Here is a 17,824-nt window from a genome sequence, read left to right as displayed (position 1 = left end):
TTAGTTTTCATGTCTACTTCACATTGTGTCCATCTGAGATGGATAGACGGATAAAGTAAACATTTGGAGTTGTTTTTAATTCATTTGTTCCATGCTGACAAAAGTGGAGAGAAACATGTTCAGGCTCTATAGTACAAACCCCACGTTCAGCTTTCTGCAGAAATAAAAATTGTAATGTCTGTTTAAAATGGGCGAGAAATAACTCTTTAATTGGAATAGATGGGTTTAGGAAATGGAAATTGAGATTATTTTCTGTAAGTTAAATTACAGGTTTGTGGTGAAGCTGGTAGTGCAGGGAGTTTGGTGCATTAAATTAATTTATTTATTTTGAAGCACCTTACTCACTCATCATACCGGAGCATAAGTTACAGGGCCTCACAAACTTGTAAAAAACAAACAAAAAACAAAACAATTGGCATATTTTATTTATTCTGTGGAAAACATGGTAATGCCAAGAAGGACAAAATAATAGTGTTTTTCACACTGTTTTGATTTATTCTACAAAATTTGTGTTTTTGTCTAATTTTGCTTAAAATTGTCCTTGAATCATTCCTTCTCCCCCTTTCCCCCCAACCCAGGGCTCACAAAAGGAGAAAAGGACATTTTGCACAACTCCCAATTTATTGCTGAGAAACTGCTTAGTAACATTTTCTATAATTCCGCATATGTATCCCTGCCCCCCCCCCCCCCCCCCCCAAAAAAAAAAAGGCTCAGAAGTGTAATTGACTGAAGGGCGCTCCTTGAAAGAACCTGAAAGAACCAAAAGTAACATTTTTAATTCTTTTCGTCTATAGATTCCTTTAATCCAAGTCAAACAAATTTTCATTGATCTGTAATGATTCTAAAAGACCCTGTGCCCCCCCACAAGATTTTCTTAACAACTTTAGTAATTTCATCAGTAATTTGTAGCGTAAATGTTTGTGTGACTGTATCTGCTATGCTAACAGAGATGGATCGATGAGCTGCTGGAGATGAAGTCAGAACCTTTTAGCTTAAAATGATAAAGTTTAACTAGAAGTATAAGAAAAATATGAAGTTGTCAATTGGAAAAAGCTCAAAGTTGACACCAATTGTTTATGGAGAGTAAGAGGCATCACAGCGACGCCTTGAACAGCAGAAGAAGGTGTAGAGCCGTGGTTCCCAAATGTTTTAGGTCAAGCACCCCTGTATATATGCCGGCTGAGTTTGCACACCCATCACCACAATCTACCCCGTAATGGTAAAGCAATGCTGTGAAAGAACTAGCTCAAAGTTCAGTTCTCACAGATCAAAAGTAATTAACATGGACTCTCGTCAATTGTTGTTGTGTTTTGTATTGTACACGTTTTTGGTAGCATGGCCCAAGCAGAGGGTCACCCCTTTGAGTCTGGTCTGCTTGAGGTTTCTTCCTCAAATCATCAGAGGGAGTTTTTCCTTACCACTGTCACCTGTGTGCTTTTCTACGGGTTGGTAAGGTTAGACCTTAATTGTGTGAAGCTCCTTGAGGCAGCTTTGTTGTTATTTGGTGCTATATAAACTAAGTAAATTGAATTAATAAATTCACATTTATTCACACTACTTTTGTTTTAACAAGTTTACTGTCAATTTATTTTTAAGACTGAGTGAGTCACTGAGTTTATCTTCTGTATACTAAGAGGTGTGTGTGTGTGTGTGTGTCTCCCCTGTTGAAACAGCACATCAGAACTGAGCCATATTTTGCAGACTTATACTTTGACATATGGGGAGTGACAGGCTGTAGAGTAGTGGAGGTAGTAGTAGTTGTTGTTAAGGGGGAAACACTTTTGTACTGTATCGTCATAGCCACATGTGCTCAAAGGTTGGTTTCATACCTTTGTTTCTTTTTCCTTTGAATTGCAAGTAGCATTAAGAGTAGGGTGGTGGTGGTGGTAGTAGTAGCAGCTGTCGCTTCTTGAGACAGCTTTTGTCACCCCCTAACAGTTGTCTGAAATCCGGGATAGGTGGGAGGTGATAGCTTTGTTGGTGAAGATGAAGTTTTCATTTCAGTGTCTGAATCAAACCCTCCCTTGTACGGGTCAGCAACTAGTTTTGAATAAAACGTATTCAATAGAACCAGAAGCCCCGATTATTTATAACTACTGTGGATATTTCTACACATCTCTGCATTGTAGGGTACTAATGAAAGTGTAAACTAATGTGAAGAAATGTAAAGTAAATCTTTATTTTTTCACATGTCACATAATCATCTGTATCAGTCACCATGTGCACTATAAGTATTCAGTACATATTCAGCAAATGTGTGCAATACATTCCCGTGTGTGTGTGTATGTATGTGTGTGTGTGTATATATATATATATATATATGTGTGTGTGTGTGTAAAATTCTTAATATTATCCTTTTCTTGTTATCTTTTTCAGTTCAGAGATTTTCAGTTGCACTGTCTTGTAGGATTTTATCTTGTATATATTTGGACCTATACTTATAACTATTTTATACTTTTATTTATTTTTTTATTTAACTATCTATTTGCAGGGAAAAAGGAGAAGCTCTCCAATTTTGTTGTACATTTTGTATAATGACAGTAAAGGGCAGTAAAGGTGCGTTTACACATAAGCAAGACGCGTTATGAATGTCATTTTTCTGTCATTCGTGACACATTCCTTAATTCTGAATAGGTTTCTTAATAGTGCGTGATATTCTTGATATTCCTGGAGCATGTTTTTGTCTGTCAAAAAATCTACCACGAATGTCACACACCACCCTCATTTCGTCTCACGTCGTGGAGGTCGCAACTGAGCGTATTGATCCGTCTTAATGAGTATTGATCCTTAATAGAACGTGACAACATTTGTAGTGGTTCCTGTGATGGTTCTTGGAGCCCAAACTGTCACACGTTATTACGAAGTGACACGGAAACTGTCAAGTTTTGACACGACTTGTAACGCGGCGTCACATTTCACTGCGCGCCACGACGAATCAGTTTTCTGTCACGTGCGCACAATTAAACTCGGCTCCAAATGTCGTTCCACAGTTCCTGCTGAAGCTCCTCAGGACGCTGCTGCAGGTGTTCCACCTGCTTTAACCGATGAGCGGGAGAACGAGTCTGAACCAGAGGAGCGAGAGGAGACTCACGTGCAGCCAGACATCTCTGCACCACCTCCAGTTCGGCGGAGGAAGAAGCGCGCGCACAATTAAACCCTGCGCTGCACAGCATTGTTTGATTGCTGACACCAAGTCGGCTAAAAGTCAAATTTCAGTGATCTTCAGCGCACTCCTGCAGGTGTTCCACCTGCTGCATGTGCCTGATGTTTGGGAAAATGCGCGAGATGACAGCCGCATGAAGCCACACATCTGGCGCTGTCCTCCTCCTCCTCTCTGCGCCACTCCATGGCACAGAGCCCAACTACGCATGCAGTCACAAAGTTATTCTGAAAAACTGGAGCGATCTGAATTCGGTTGGATGAATATGGGTGTGTGTGGAGACAATTCACCTCGTTCACAACGTGACAGAACTTAACGATGCACTGTTATGCACAATAGCGCATGATAGCGCATAACAACGCGGAACACTATTCTTAACCGTGCATAATGGTTCCTGATAATTCTCTGGCAACATGTGCCATTAATCGTAACGTGTGGTAACAGGTTGCAGCAGTTCCTGAGGACACCTGATGCCTCTGCCCCGAATAATCACATTCGTGATCAGCGTCCAAGAATGTGTACTTCGTGGCATTCATGACTTGTCGTCGTTATGTGTAAACGCAGCATAAGTAAATTAGTATGTGCATGCACATGTACATCGGCTCAACTAGGCCACTAACTACTCGATGCATATCACCCTTCAAACAAAAGCAACAACTAATTACACTTATTTTGCCAAAATAGCACATGTGAAAGCTGACTCGTACAACGGTTTGGACCAAAGGGCCCAGTTGTGGTCCAACCAAAAGAAGTGGTCTTGACCACGATCAAACTGAACCAATGGTGCGCTTGAAGTTTGAAAATCAGCAGTTAAAAATATTTCCCTATTGCTGTCTGTGAAATAATTAAAGATATGTACATGCAAAGGGCTGGATCCAGAGTGAAAATCTGACAGAAGCATTTTTGCCTAATGATAAAATAAAAATCGTACGCGTCTTGTTATTCAATAATCTTCATTCTTTTATTCGTGTGCAACATACACTGTCACACTTCTTTTAATATATTTATTATACTTCATGGACGATAGTGAACACTTCGTATTTGTATAAATATGATGTCCTAAAAAAACACTATAACAAAAATTGACTGTAAACAGGATCAAATTTATTGCCAAAATCTTTCAATTATACCTGAATCTATATATGATTTTTTTTTTTCACTTGATAAATCAATAAAAATATGACGGCATATATTCTTAATAATAATGTATGGAAATACAGACAGTTAACAGAAAACATTTTCCATTGATACCAATCAAAATTAGAAACAGTCCAGCAGCTAACAATATTCATCATGTCCATGACTAAATATACTAAAACAAATACATCACAGTTGTACACATATCACAGTCATGATATCTGTACAATTGTACACATTGTTCCCCTCCCCAAACATTTGTGTTATAAGCAGCACATACCCCCCCCACCCCCGTGCATCCTGCATCAGACTTTTCAGCCACCAGAGGGCTTGTAGAAAATAAACTCTAAAAAAAAAAGAGGCCTTCCCACTATCCTCGTAAACTGCCAACAACCCCCCCCCCCCCCCAGTGTGCTTCTCGTTTTTTTCCAAAACGCACCCGAAGAGAGCGGTGCATCGTCTGGCAGTAACAATCCTTGGGCTAATTAAACCACAGACATTACACCAGCAGAGGTCACACATGCATCAGATGGTTTTGTTCCCTGTGCGGGAAACCACATAAGGCTTGAAAAACCAAAATTGAAGATGAGGAGGTGAGTGAATAGGTTAGTCCGTCCTGGTCAGCATGTACAGGCAATAACTTGGAAACAATAAATGCTACCATTTTGCCACTCGCCAAATTAAAAGACCACATAATGATTAAGAACTCGTGTATAGGCCCAGGGGCGTGTTGGTGCTGGTGCTTCTCTCCATATTCCGTAGTGTCAAGTTGACGAGAGCATACGACTCTCCCTGAATGGGACGCCAGTCTGACACAGGTTACTTCCCCAGCTAAAGCTGGTACCCATTTGTAGATGGGTGGACTAAGATGTTGTAGAAAGTCTCTTGTCCAAGGTCACATACAGGTAGTGGAAGTGGGATTCGAACCCAGGTCTACATACGGCAGGCCAGCTCCTCATTCACTCAGTTAGCTGCTCTACATAATGAGTAGATTGTGGTTAATTTTCATACACCAGATGAAAACCAAATGCAACTTTGTTTTGCCTATGTAATATCCCTTAGGGCCCCTTCACACATAGTACAACTACGTACAACTCAGGGCGAATCACGGCGGAACAGCTCGTATGAGCGAACCACAAAAACATCGAGCCAACGGGCAGGTCTGCATGATGCTGCATGCACAGTTTCATGCATGCGGGAACACAGTGTGAGCACAGCAGCTGCGCCATGTGGTTACACATCACACAGCTGCTGTGAAAAAAACTTAAATAAAAAATACATGCTGCGATGGTTTCATGCACGCGGGAACACAGTGCGAGTAGCTGCATGATGTGGTTACATTGAAAATAAAAAAATACTGTGAAAATAAAAAAGTACATGCCACCCACGGGATTCAAACCTGCACTTTCCAAAAGCTCTGATTGCCAGCCAGAAACTTTACCAGTGAGCTACCATTGCTGTCCTGTAAAAGGTGCAGGAAAATGCCTGATATCAAGAAGGACATGGACGTATTTAAGAAAAAATTAAACCACACACCATATAAAAACATGGCTTCATGGGCTTCTGAGGGGAATGACACACTTTTGGAGCCAGCCTCACGTGGCCATACAAGGTATTGCCAGATTTTCTATTTCCATGTTTGCCTCATTTAGGAGGACAAGTGGTTCGAGCTGGGAAGAAGCATGATGCCCATTATGTGGGAAAACATGGGATAGAATATACAACGGAACTTGTTTTGTACTTTGGACAACTTGAATATCATGTTAGTGATAAATTTTTCTTTGACATCATGGCTGTTTAAATTTAATTAATGCTTCAGTAGATTCTATGTGGTCATCACTCGTTACACACGTTTGTTGAGTGATAATATCCTCAAGGACATGTCAAGCTGCTTGTGGTGACTTCCTAGTCCACAACAGGAAGCTCACCACTGTCACCTTGTTCCCCCTTAACGCTGTCATTATGGATACCAGGAGCCTCATTAGGAGTACTTGCATTATTGCCCTCTTACTCATTGTCTTGTTCTCTTTGCTGTCTTCCACGTCCTTGGCCGTTTCCTCCTCTGCCTCATGATCTTCCTTTTGCTCGTCCTCATTGTTTCCCTTTTTTCTTTTAGGGTTCTTCCTGCTTGCTCTTCTGCATCGCTACTATTTGGAATTTCCTGTTCTATCCATTTATCGTTCAGTTCTTTGAAAGCTGAAAGGTATCAGATCCTCATGATGTCTGTTGAATGTATGACCCTTGGCTCCTGTGAGCTACTCATCAGAAATCGTAGACATTTCAGACTCAGATACAGTTTCATCATCACTGTCTCACACATGACATCACTTGAATCATTATCGCTGCTGTCATCACACAGTTTCTCTCATTCTTGAAAAAAGTCTTTTGAGGACTCAATAATTCAAAATCTCTTTGACCCATGGTTATGGCTATTTTTTATATAGGCTGGCTATTAAAGACACCAAAAACATTAAAATCAAGTGGTGGGCTGTCAGGACCAGCAAGGCCTAGATATTCTACATGTATCATTTATTTATTTTATTTATTTCACATTTATTTATTTATAGCAGTGGCATCATTTCTGCTCTCCATGAGCTTTGCTGCTTCCAGATCAGTTCGTATGGATGAGAGCTGCATTTTATCCAGTTGGATTTGCCCCTGCTGTCTCCGGGTAAAAATGATTCCCTGAGGCCTTCATAATTTCTGGCAATTCCCTCTGTTATTATATATTGTTTGGTATTTCGTAACATTTGTAACCTGATCCACTGTGTGCGGATCAGAGCACGATTTTGGTTGAACAGTTAATTCAAAATATGTTAACTAACTGGAATGCGACTGACAGTCTTGGCCTTAAAATCATGTTCTAAATCATTTAAAGTCTTTTGTAGTTGTAGCGGCGTTTTGCTTGGCTCTGATTATTTTAATGGCCAATGACTGAAGGAGGTGAAGGAGCAGATGGTGATGGTGGATGTACTCAGAAACTGTGGATTCACTTAGTCTTCAACTGATGAGCAGCTTTGGGAAGGTAAATTTTTTTTTTTTTTTTTTTTTTTACTTTATGGATTATTGCTGCTGGTGTGAATGACATCTGTGGTGTGTCGGTGAACACTCAAGCAGCTTGGATGGAATGTATTTAATTCTGTTTTATTTCTGTTTATGGCACAATCATGTAACTCATATTATTGTGGTTGGAGAACAGAAACACTTTGACATCATACGGTGGTTCTTATGGTCATCTTTTTACAAGACATGGATGTGATTGTTGCATTAAAATTCAGAGAATCAGTGTGATTATGCCCTATGGTCATTGGAGAGCAGCTCCTCACAAGGCACACATGTCAAACTGGCCTTATTGTTATCCTTTCACCATGTGGTAAATATGACTCTTTATTGTTTTTTTTTTTGTTTTTTTTGGATACTTTCGCCTGTGTCTCGTTAGTCATGGAGAACCTGGTGGTAATGACTCGACGTGTCGCTGTGGAGAAACATCAATATTGGCTTCACATTTGAACATATTGTTTTTTATGGTCTTCGGTGAGAACACGGCGTTTTTGATGTATCTCCAGTTGATGCGTACTGTTGCTGCATGCACGAGGTGCTGGCATTCTGAAAAACAGATCATTAAAAACGTGCGTGCGAGTGTTTAGAATTGGTCGGCCATATGCTGCATTCTGTCTGAATCCAGTCCATCACCTTTGGTCTGATACACGATAACTCAGACAAAAACTAGCAGCTGTAAAACTGTGCAAGCATTTTGCTGAGTCTGAGAGCAACCCGGCAACAAAGCATCCATTACGAGGCGCTGGATTACTCTCTGTTTGAAATCACTCAGTGAGCCAAGTCTCGGCGGCCTGCACTCAGAGGTACAGTACACGTTAGTGGAATAATGCAATCGCACAAAAAGCTGCACTCATCGAAAAACACCTCTCTCAGAAATACCTCAAATGACAGCAGAAGTCTCCCTCGCCTCTCTCTTTAGCCCTGCACAGGTGCTGTGTTTGGCCTTGTTGGTCGGTTGGGGGGGGCGTATTTGTTTGCGCCCCTGAGGACCTCGCGCTGAGAGCAGGCCTGTGGTGATCTCCGCAGCTCAGGCAGCTGCTGGCCGAGGCCCAATTATAGATGAGCTTTAAAAAGCTCTGTTTGAACCATAAAGATTCACACCGCCATCCCTCTGATCTCAGATCAGTGCTCTGTCCCCGCTGTCGGCATAGGGAGATGTATCGATTAAAGACTTAACGCGGGGGGGGCGACATCATGTGGAATGAATTGCACACATACACATGCTCACAAATGCACCTCAGCACAAGCAGATCAAACGTGACGGTGAGGCAGACCCGCTGCCTGTCGCCTCTCTGCCTTTTTCAAGAAGATGCTGCTTTTGGAAGAGGGAGCGAAGAAAACAGGAGTGAGGATTTGGATGTAATATCCAGATGGTGGCTATGGCAATGGAGAGAGGGAGGGAGGTGATCTAATCAGGAGGCTGATTAGATCACCTCCCTCCCTGAGATAAGAGGTAAGGGAGGTGCTTGTAAAGCAACAGTTAGCAGCTCAGTTCAGGAAAAGCCACGACCTCGGCGTGGCTGACGGCACGGCGGCAGACGTGGCCTTTGCTTATGCAGCCTGGCAGGATGCTGCTAGGAAAGCAACACAGTCGGGCCCCTACCTTGTCCCCCGTGGGAGCCTTGAGATCTGCAGGGAGGGATAAGGATATTGTACTGTACTGGAAGGTGTGTGTGTGTGTAAGTGATGTGGTGGTGGCAGGAACACTAATTATAGCTAGTTATCAGGTGACATGCAAATGTGTTATCAGCCTTTAACTTCCTGATGTGTATCTCTGAGCATCCAGAAGCTGTTTTGACTTGGAAAAGGAAGAGACTTTGCTACCTTCACAACGTATGCAGGGACACGGCTCTTTTAGTGTCCTTTAATAACATTTTATTTGTTTGTAGCCTTTATTAGAGTGAACAAACTGAGTTACCTTGTCACAGTTTCTTTTGTTGTGGTAAACCGTGCGTTTTGGCTATAAACGTTGAGACCATTTTGCTCACACAGCTGGTGTCACGTTCCGGTTTGGTCAAGATTTACTTGTGATTTGACATGTTTTGCAATCACAAACATTCCTGATGTTGCTGACCTTTGAGGAATCAGAAAGAAACTGTGTCCTAAATGGCAGTGGAGTTAATGCTTGCCAGTCCAAGTAATTGTTTTTTCTTAGGGATGTCCAGACCATGCGTTTTTTTTTTGGTTTTTTTTTCCCCATGATCCCTATCAGAGCTATTTTATATTGACTAGGGTTGGGTATCAAGAAGCGGTTCTTTTCGGGTATCGTTAAGAATTGATTCGATCCACTGACATCAATGGTCTTTTTGCTTAATGATTCCCTTATCGGTCCTTCAGAGCGGTCGTTGTTTTGAGGGTGTTTGTCAGGAAAATGATCATTCCTCTACGTTGATTACAGACCCTGCAGCGGCTCTGTAATCAATGGTTTCTGCAGCGTGACTCCACTTTGAAGTGTGAACCAACAAAGCAATGCTTCAATCCGCTGGTTTGTTGGTTCTTTGATTCGCTGCTCTTCAGACGCAGCAAGTCTGCTTCTTAACCCCTCTCAAAGCCACTAAAATGTCAGTCACGAGTCACTTTTGTGTGGATTGAAGTCACTAACTGGGACTCTTGTCTTGTTGCAATCAAGAAACGAGAATAGTCCTTTGTTCTGTTAGCAACAGCTTCAAACACTATGCGGCTCTCTGCCGTGACAGAGTCCGGTCGGAATTAATAACTTCAAAACAAATTGCTGCTTTAAATAAAATGACACCTCTTTCCAAACGCTGTAATACAGACAATAAACTACAGTCTACTAAAACGCTTTTTTCCACCCAAAATGAGACATCCTGAATTCTTTATGAATTACATCCTGATGTGCAGCACAGCACAGCTGCAAGAGCTCAGCTCAGATGTATAGAAAGACATTCATGCCAATAATGTCTGAAAGGAAATGCTTTTGACAATAACTACTGATTTTATTTCTATTTATGTCCAGAGAGCAAGGATCCACCATGTAGAGCTTATTATGTCCAGAATTAAGGATCCAGTGACCAATTTCATATTTATTTACTTCAAGACTCAATAAAATGTTGTTGACATAGAAAACCTGTAAAGCCTACTTTTAGTACACAGAAAATTCACAAGAGATATCAGTAAGGAATTGGATCGATGAGCGGAATTGATAATGGTATCGATATTGATCTCATCGATACCCATCCCTATTATTGACTGTCTGCCAATATGGAGTCCTGATCCAATACTTGTATTTTCCTTGATTATTGCACTTGCGCAGAGCACATTACAAGGACATTAATGTCAATCCAGTGTACATGTTTAATGATTTAACAGCTGTACCATGCATGAAGAAAAAAACGCTCTCAATTTAAGCTACTTCAGGTTTTTATTTTGTATTTAATATTTTAACATCAAATAAACCTTTTTTTGTGGCTCATCAATTCCAGTTAGCGCAGCAAACTAGGACACTCAGAAGTATCAGTTGAACAATGTTTTATTTGCTAAAAATGCATTAAGTATTATTAATAATAATATGTGCCAAAAATTAAAAATGTCTTGAAAAGTGGACCACCCCTCTGTGTGTGTGTGGGGGGGGGGGGCTTTTGGACTCCTCAATCCTTTGTCTGTTGCCTACAAAGTGCCTGTTAGCAGCATTGTTTGAATTATTGGGGACGTTAAGATTTGAAACTCCCCACAGGAGGCAAAAATAAAGGTTTGCTGCTTGGATGAGGTGTGTGTAAATCAGTTTGAAAACTGATTTAATCTAATTTGTTTGATCTATTGATTTTTGTGATGGTATCACAAACTAATTTTGTGAATGTATCACAAAATAATTGATCACAAATGGGGTGGGGAGGTGTATCAATAGTTTATCAATGTTGAGAGTTATGAGTCTGACAAGTAGCAAGAACTAGATCAGTCTCATTTCTTTTTGTCTCAAATGTTTCATGGTGTGAACTGTTAGTTTATTGTGATGATTTGCTTGGTTGAAGAGAGAATTTTTCTTGAATCATTTTGTATTGATCTTGTTATTGTTGGCAAGAAGCGTGTCATCTGTCCGACAGATCCATCGTCTTATCTCATTAGGTAAAACAAGCAAGATAATGCAAGGATAAGACTTCAAGTCACTGAAGTACGCACCTGCACTAGAATGAGCTCTGTTTGAGGGGGAATTAGGGACATAAGGACATCCCAAATAGAAAAGTTGCAGTCAGTTGTAACCAAGACTGAATAGTACAAATGTATCCTTTGTACTGTATGTGTGTGTGTGTGTGTGTGTGTGTTACCTAACTAGTCCAGTCTGTAAAGTGCCTGGGCAAACTGGCTACAGTAGCTTGACTAGTTCAGGAAAGCAAGTAATGTACTGTGATATTTATTGAGTAACATCAGGCATTAGTTAGATTTTCCTAAATACTTTAACCTCACTGTTGTGAAAACATAACAGGCACTATGTGACCTTGGTACCATTCCTGTGTGTTCCATGGGACCTGACAAGGAACATGAGCATTTCATATCCGAGTGTGACCATTAACAGTGTTGTTTAAGGATGAGTGCCATGTTTTAATCTTAAAATGGTATGAGAATAATCTGTCCTTAAAACTGAGTAGCTATTAATTTCTTCTCTTCTTCTGGACCTGAGCACGATGGGTTCTAATCCCATCAATATCCTATTAGTGTTCCTTCTGTGGGTCCTCCTCACATGAAAGAAGACGTGTCAGTTCTCTTCCCTGATTCTGTTTCTCTGGCAAACTGTAGGAAGACTGGCTACAATGAGCAAATGTGTTTGAGCCAAAAGGCCAAACCAAGTGTGCTCACAAATGTATGGTGTGTGTGTGTGTGTGTGTGTGTGTGTGTGTGTGTGTGTGTGTGTGTGTGTGTGTGTGTGTGTGTGTGTGTGTGTGTGTGTGTGTGTGTGTGTGTGTGTGTGTGTGTGTGTGTGTGTGTGTGTGTGTGTGTGTGTGGAAAAAGCTGCCGCTATCACCACTGAGGCACCGAGCCTCCCTGGGAAGCATCAAACCGGAGTCCTCCATTGGTTTCTAGCAAGAGAGGTTCTAATTAGCCTCTTTGTTGCCACTTGAATGGTTTGCCAGAGATTGGCACCGGGTCCCAGTTGAGTGATACCAGCTTGCAAAGAAGCTGGTCTGAAAAATTAGAACCATCCTTTCTTCCTTCACCTGCCGCAAAGGAGTGCTCAGGTGGGAAACCAGGGGGATTGTCATGCAGTGAGAGATCCAAATCTGGCACATTGTGTGGCCAAAGAGTGATGCTGGCCCCACAGATGATTGATTGGTGTGGAAAAACCTGCTCTTGGCAACATATGACTGAAGTAGAAATGTACCGGTGGAACACTTAACCTCCAACATTCAGATTTGGTTTATCAAAATCATAAAACGAAAATCATTAAGCTGTTCTGATTCAGAGAAACGGGTGATGTTCTCTTTTATACTCCAAGTCCCATCTTCAAACTGTCATCAAAATTTTTTGCACATTTGTTTAAAGGCACATCTGTTGCTTGGCACACAACCCCCTTTAGTGTAATTCCTCACAGGTCTACGGGTTTCCAAATTACCAAGTCTCATTTTCTTGACCAAATAATCTGTTTATCAATCTGATATATTGGGGCACATTGCCTTCATGTCTATACAATAGAAATCATGGATTTATTCTAGGTGGAGGTGGGATTACACCAAGGATCCACTCAGAGGACTTTCTTGTTTGCAGTGGTGATGGGCAGGTTGATGGATGAGATCAGACAGGGGTCTCCATGGACTAAGATGTTTGCAGATGACATTGTGATCTGTAGTGAGACTAGGGAGCCAGTTGAATCTAGCCTGGAAATGTGGAGATATGCTCTGGAGAGAAGGGGAATAAAAGCAGTAGGAGCAAGACTGAGTACATGTGTGTAAATGAGAGGGAGCCCAGTGGAATAGCGCGGTTACAAGGAGTAGAGGTGCTGAAAGTAGATGAGTTTAAATACTTGGGGTCAACTGTCAAAGTAGTGGAGAGTGTGATAGAGAGGTGAAGAAGAGAGTGCAGGCAGGGTGGAGAAAGGTGACAGGAGTGATTTGTGACTGAAGAATATCTGCAAGAGTGAAGGGGAAAGTTTACAAGACAGACGTGAGACCAGCTATGTTGTTCAGCTTAGAGACTGTAGCACGAACAAAAAGACAGGAGGGGTGCTAAAAGCAGGAGGTGGCGGAGCTGGAGGTGTTGTGATTCTCTTTGGGAGTGACGAGAACAGACAGGATAAGGGTTGAACGTATCAGAGGGATAGCTCAGGTGGGACAGTTTGGAGACAGTCAGAGAGGCGAGTCTGAGATGATTTGGACAAGTGCAGAGGAGGAACCCAAGGTATATAGGGAGAAGGATGCTGAGGGTGGAGCCACCAGGTAGGAGGAGAAGAGGGAGGTCAAAGAGGAGGTTTATGGATGTGCTGAGGGAGGACATGCAGGTGGTTGGTGTGACAGAGGAAGATACAGAGGACAGAGTGAGATGGAAATGATTGATCCATTGTGGCGCCCCCTAATGAGAACAGCCAAAAGAAGAAGAAGCGGAGCGCCACTAAATCTTGGCACTTTGTAATAAGAGTCTAGTGACTAAAACCAGCAGTGGTTGAATTGGAGTCATGAAGAAAGAAATTTGTTTTTGGTAGTAATATATTTTTTTGATAGTTGCTATTCTTCCCATAATTGAAAGTGAGATTTCATGTTCCATCAAATGAACTATGACACTGATTCTTTATCAAATCCACTTGTAGATAATGGGAGGATAAATGATTTTGACCTGATAATCATGTAAAATATCCGTCATCCGTATAAAACCTTAGTCTATACATAAATTATACTAGCATAAGCGCCAATGTTGTATTAAATTGAAAAATGTTCTATTGGTTCACACAGCTTTGGCATCACAGGTGTGACCTGTTGCCAGTGTTTTCTCTGCATACCGTTTTTTCCGGAATATAAGTCACACCTGCTAAAAAAGGCCTCTTAAGAGTAAAAACCCTTATGTAAGTCACACCAACATACAAGTCACATTTTTTTTCTGTATTATAAATTCAGTGCATTGTTGACGTGTACTTATTATTGGCATTTATTCTTTTATTACTGGAATTTTGGTTAGTGCTTTGATTCCTGTGAAAGTCCTCTATAGTTATAATATCATGAATAACAAACTCATGGTTTTTATTGGCATATAAGTCACATCTGAGTACAAGTCACAGGGCCTACCACACTAGCAAAGAAAACCACAAGTTATAATCTGGAAAATGCATTACTCCACAGAATTATTACCACAGCTTATTCAGGAGGGCAGGCACACATTATAGCACTTTGAATCTGGTATTCTCTCACATAAACAATCTTCTCTGGAGTAACTTATTTTTATAGTGATTTTACATCATGCCAATCATCTTATATATATATATAATATTTTTTTTTTTTATCTTACTGGTGGGCACATCACAGCATTTAAAGTTCCTGCTGCTGTCCATAATAGATGTTAGAATCTGACATCTGCTTCACAGATTTTGAAAATTCATTATAAAAAAAAAAAAAAATACAAGTGGACATTAACCTCTGCCTCCTGAATATATGAAAAAAAAATGTGTGTATATGTATATATATATATGTGTATATATATATGTGTATATGTATATGTATATATATATATGTGTATATATACGAGGTCTGTTAGAAAAGTATCCAACCTTTTTATTTTTTTCAAAAACCATATGGATTTGAATCATGTGTAATTGCATCAGCCAAGCTTGAACCTTCGTGCGCATGCGTGAGTTTTTTCACGCCTGTCGGTTTCGTCATTTGCCTGTGAGCAGGCTTTGTGTGAGCACTGGTCCACCCCTCTCGTCGGATTTTTATTGCGAATAAATGTCTGAACGATTTGGAGCTTTGCTGCATCAATTTTTTTCCAGAAACTGTGAGACCTCCAGGTGGACACTGTTCGGAAAATTAATATGACTTTCAGGGACGATTTTATGGGGATTATACAGATTAAGGAGTGTTACTGCCGCTTTAACGACGGCCCACATCTGCTGAGAGCGTGGCGCACTCCCAGCGCTGATCGACATGCTCAGACCCCGCTGAAACAACCAGATCATTTCCAACGTGAAGGCTTTGTTGATCCGGGACCTCGTCTGACTTTCACAAAAAGGCAGAAGTCGTGGACATCAGCACTTTTTCGGCACATTCCACTGTTACAGGAGTTTTTTTCATGGAAAGAAAAGCGGAGGGACGCGCCACGGAGCCGTTCATTACGCGGGACAAAACCACCTCGGTGTTGGTCTCACAGGACGGCATTCAGGTGGATTTCAGACGGCTGTCGGTTGCTTTTCAGTCATGTGATTGTCCGATTGTGATTGTGCATGAGCTGGACATGCCCCAACATGTCCTGGAAGGCTTCATCACGGCGTTGCTTTGCGCCATGCAGCTCCACCGCGACGCGCGGAACTCCTCCGCACGTCTGTCTCAGTGTGCCGAAAAAATGCTGATGTCCACGTCTTTTCACAATTCCTGTGCTAGTCAGACGACATACCGGTGTTGTGTGGGCCGCCAGAAGAGGAGGTACTGCTGGCCCACTACCAAAGGGCGCCCTGCCTGAAGTGCGGGCTTCAGGCACGAGAGGGCGCTGCCGCCACGGACACAGCCGGGAGTGACAGCTGTCACTCATTAATTCCTGACAGCTGTCACACATTCTACATCATCGCACTCCATAAAACCCAGACGTCATCTCCACCTCATCGCCGAGATATCGTACTTCATTAGAGGTAATATCCTCAGCCTTTTTGTGGTATTTTCTGAATCTGTTTATTGTGAGTGTTTGCAGGTCCTTAGTTTGTGGAGGCTGTGCAAGACGGCACTCTTTTTCCTCTGAGGGATCGCTGCAACGTATTGAGTGAGAGGTGGAGGTGGCATTCCCACCGTTGTTGTTACGGGGTGTACACACACCCACACTTGACTGTCTTTGTTCTCGCCAGCAGTACCAGATCCGACAGTCGGGGACGGTGATCACCTGGGAATTCGGGACTTGGCGGCTCCAGTATTCACCAGGTTCTGTGGCGGCGGAAATCGTGTGGTTCCGGCTCTTCTCAGGACAGACGTCTTCTATCCTCGAGCCTGCCCACACGTCACCTTTTGTGGATTGACTGTAATTATATTCTGAGATTGTCTGTATGTTCGTTGTGCACATTTCACAACATTAAATTGTTACTTTTTGGCTCATCTATTGGCCATTCATTTGCGCCCCCTGTTGTGGGTCCGTGTCACTACACTTTCACAACAACCGGATCAAGATAGCGTCCAGTTTAGAAAGGAACGGCACATTCCACTGTTACAGGAGTTTTTGTCATGGAAAGAGGAGCGGCTCCACCGCGCGTCGCGGTGGAGCTGCATGGTGCAAAGCAACACCGTGATGAAGCCTTCCAGGACATGTTGGGGCAGGTCCAGCTCATGCACAATCACAGTTGGATAATCACACGACTGAAAAGCAACCGACAGCCGTCTGAAATCCACCTGAAAGCCGTCCTGTGAGACCAACACCGAGGTGGTTTTGTCCCGCGTAATGAACGGCTCCGTGGCGCGTCCCTCCGCTTCTCTTTCCATGGAAAAAAAACTCCTGTAATAGTGGAATGTGCCGAAAAAGTGCTGATGTCCACAACTTCTGCCTTTTTGTGAAAGTCAGACGAGGTCCCGGATCAACAAAGCTTTCACGTTGGAAATGATCTGGTTGTTTCAGTGGGGTCTGATCATGTCGATCGGCACTGGAAGCGCGCCGCGCTCTCAGCAGTTGTGGGTCGTCCTTAAAGCGGCAGTAACACTCCTTAATCTGTATAATCCCCATAAAATCATCCCTGAAACCCATCTGAATTTTCCAAACGGTGTCCACCTGGAGGTCTCTCACAGTTTCTGGAAAAAAAATGATGCAGCAAAGCTCCAAATCGTTCAGACATTTATTCGCCATAAAAAAACGACGAGAGGGGTGGACCAGTGCTTACACAAAGCCTGCTCACAGGTGAATGACACAACTGACAGGTGTGAAAAACTCACGCATGCGCACGAAGGTTCAAGCTTGGGTGATGCAATCACACGTGATTCAAATCCATGTGGTTTTTGAAAAAAATAAAAAGGTCGGATACTTTTCTAACAGACCTCGTATGTATATATATGTGTGTGTGTGTGTGTGTGTGTGTGTGTATTATTGGTCTCATTTTATTATTGAAATGCTTTCTCACCATTCATGCAGTCTGTTGGTGCTGTTAAAATTCTTTTCATTAACTCCTGTTTCACACCAGACACCTTTGCTTCTAAAAACAGTCCTATTTATAAAAAAACCCAAAAAAAAAACCTTTGTGACTCTTAACTTGATCTGCGTGATGTTTTGTTGCACAGCAGTTAGTTACTAACTGGTGCCCCAACGACCTTGTCAGGCTCAACCTCATTTTGTGTGGACATGCTT

At 42.0% G+C, this 17,824-nt stretch overlaps 1 protein-coding gene across 2 annotated transcripts in view; it reads left to right on the top strand.

The window, feature by feature from the left end:
- The window catches only part of zbtb16a (zinc finger and BTB domain containing 16a), a 350,151-nt gene that overhangs the window by 22,844 nt on the left and 309,483 nt on the right, over positions 1–17,824 (top strand). The gene's annotated exons all lie outside the window — the stretch shown is intronic.

The sequence above is a fragment of the Thalassophryne amazonica genome, chromosome 9 (assembly GCF_902500255.1).
Source record: "Thalassophryne amazonica chromosome 9, fThaAma1.1, whole genome shotgun sequence".
Classification (NCBI taxonomy): Eukaryota; Metazoa; Chordata; class Actinopteri; order Batrachoidiformes; family Batrachoididae; genus Thalassophryne; species Thalassophryne amazonica.
The sequence above is the reverse complement of the archived record's forward strand: the minus strand, read 5'-3'. Positions and strand labels throughout refer to the sequence as shown.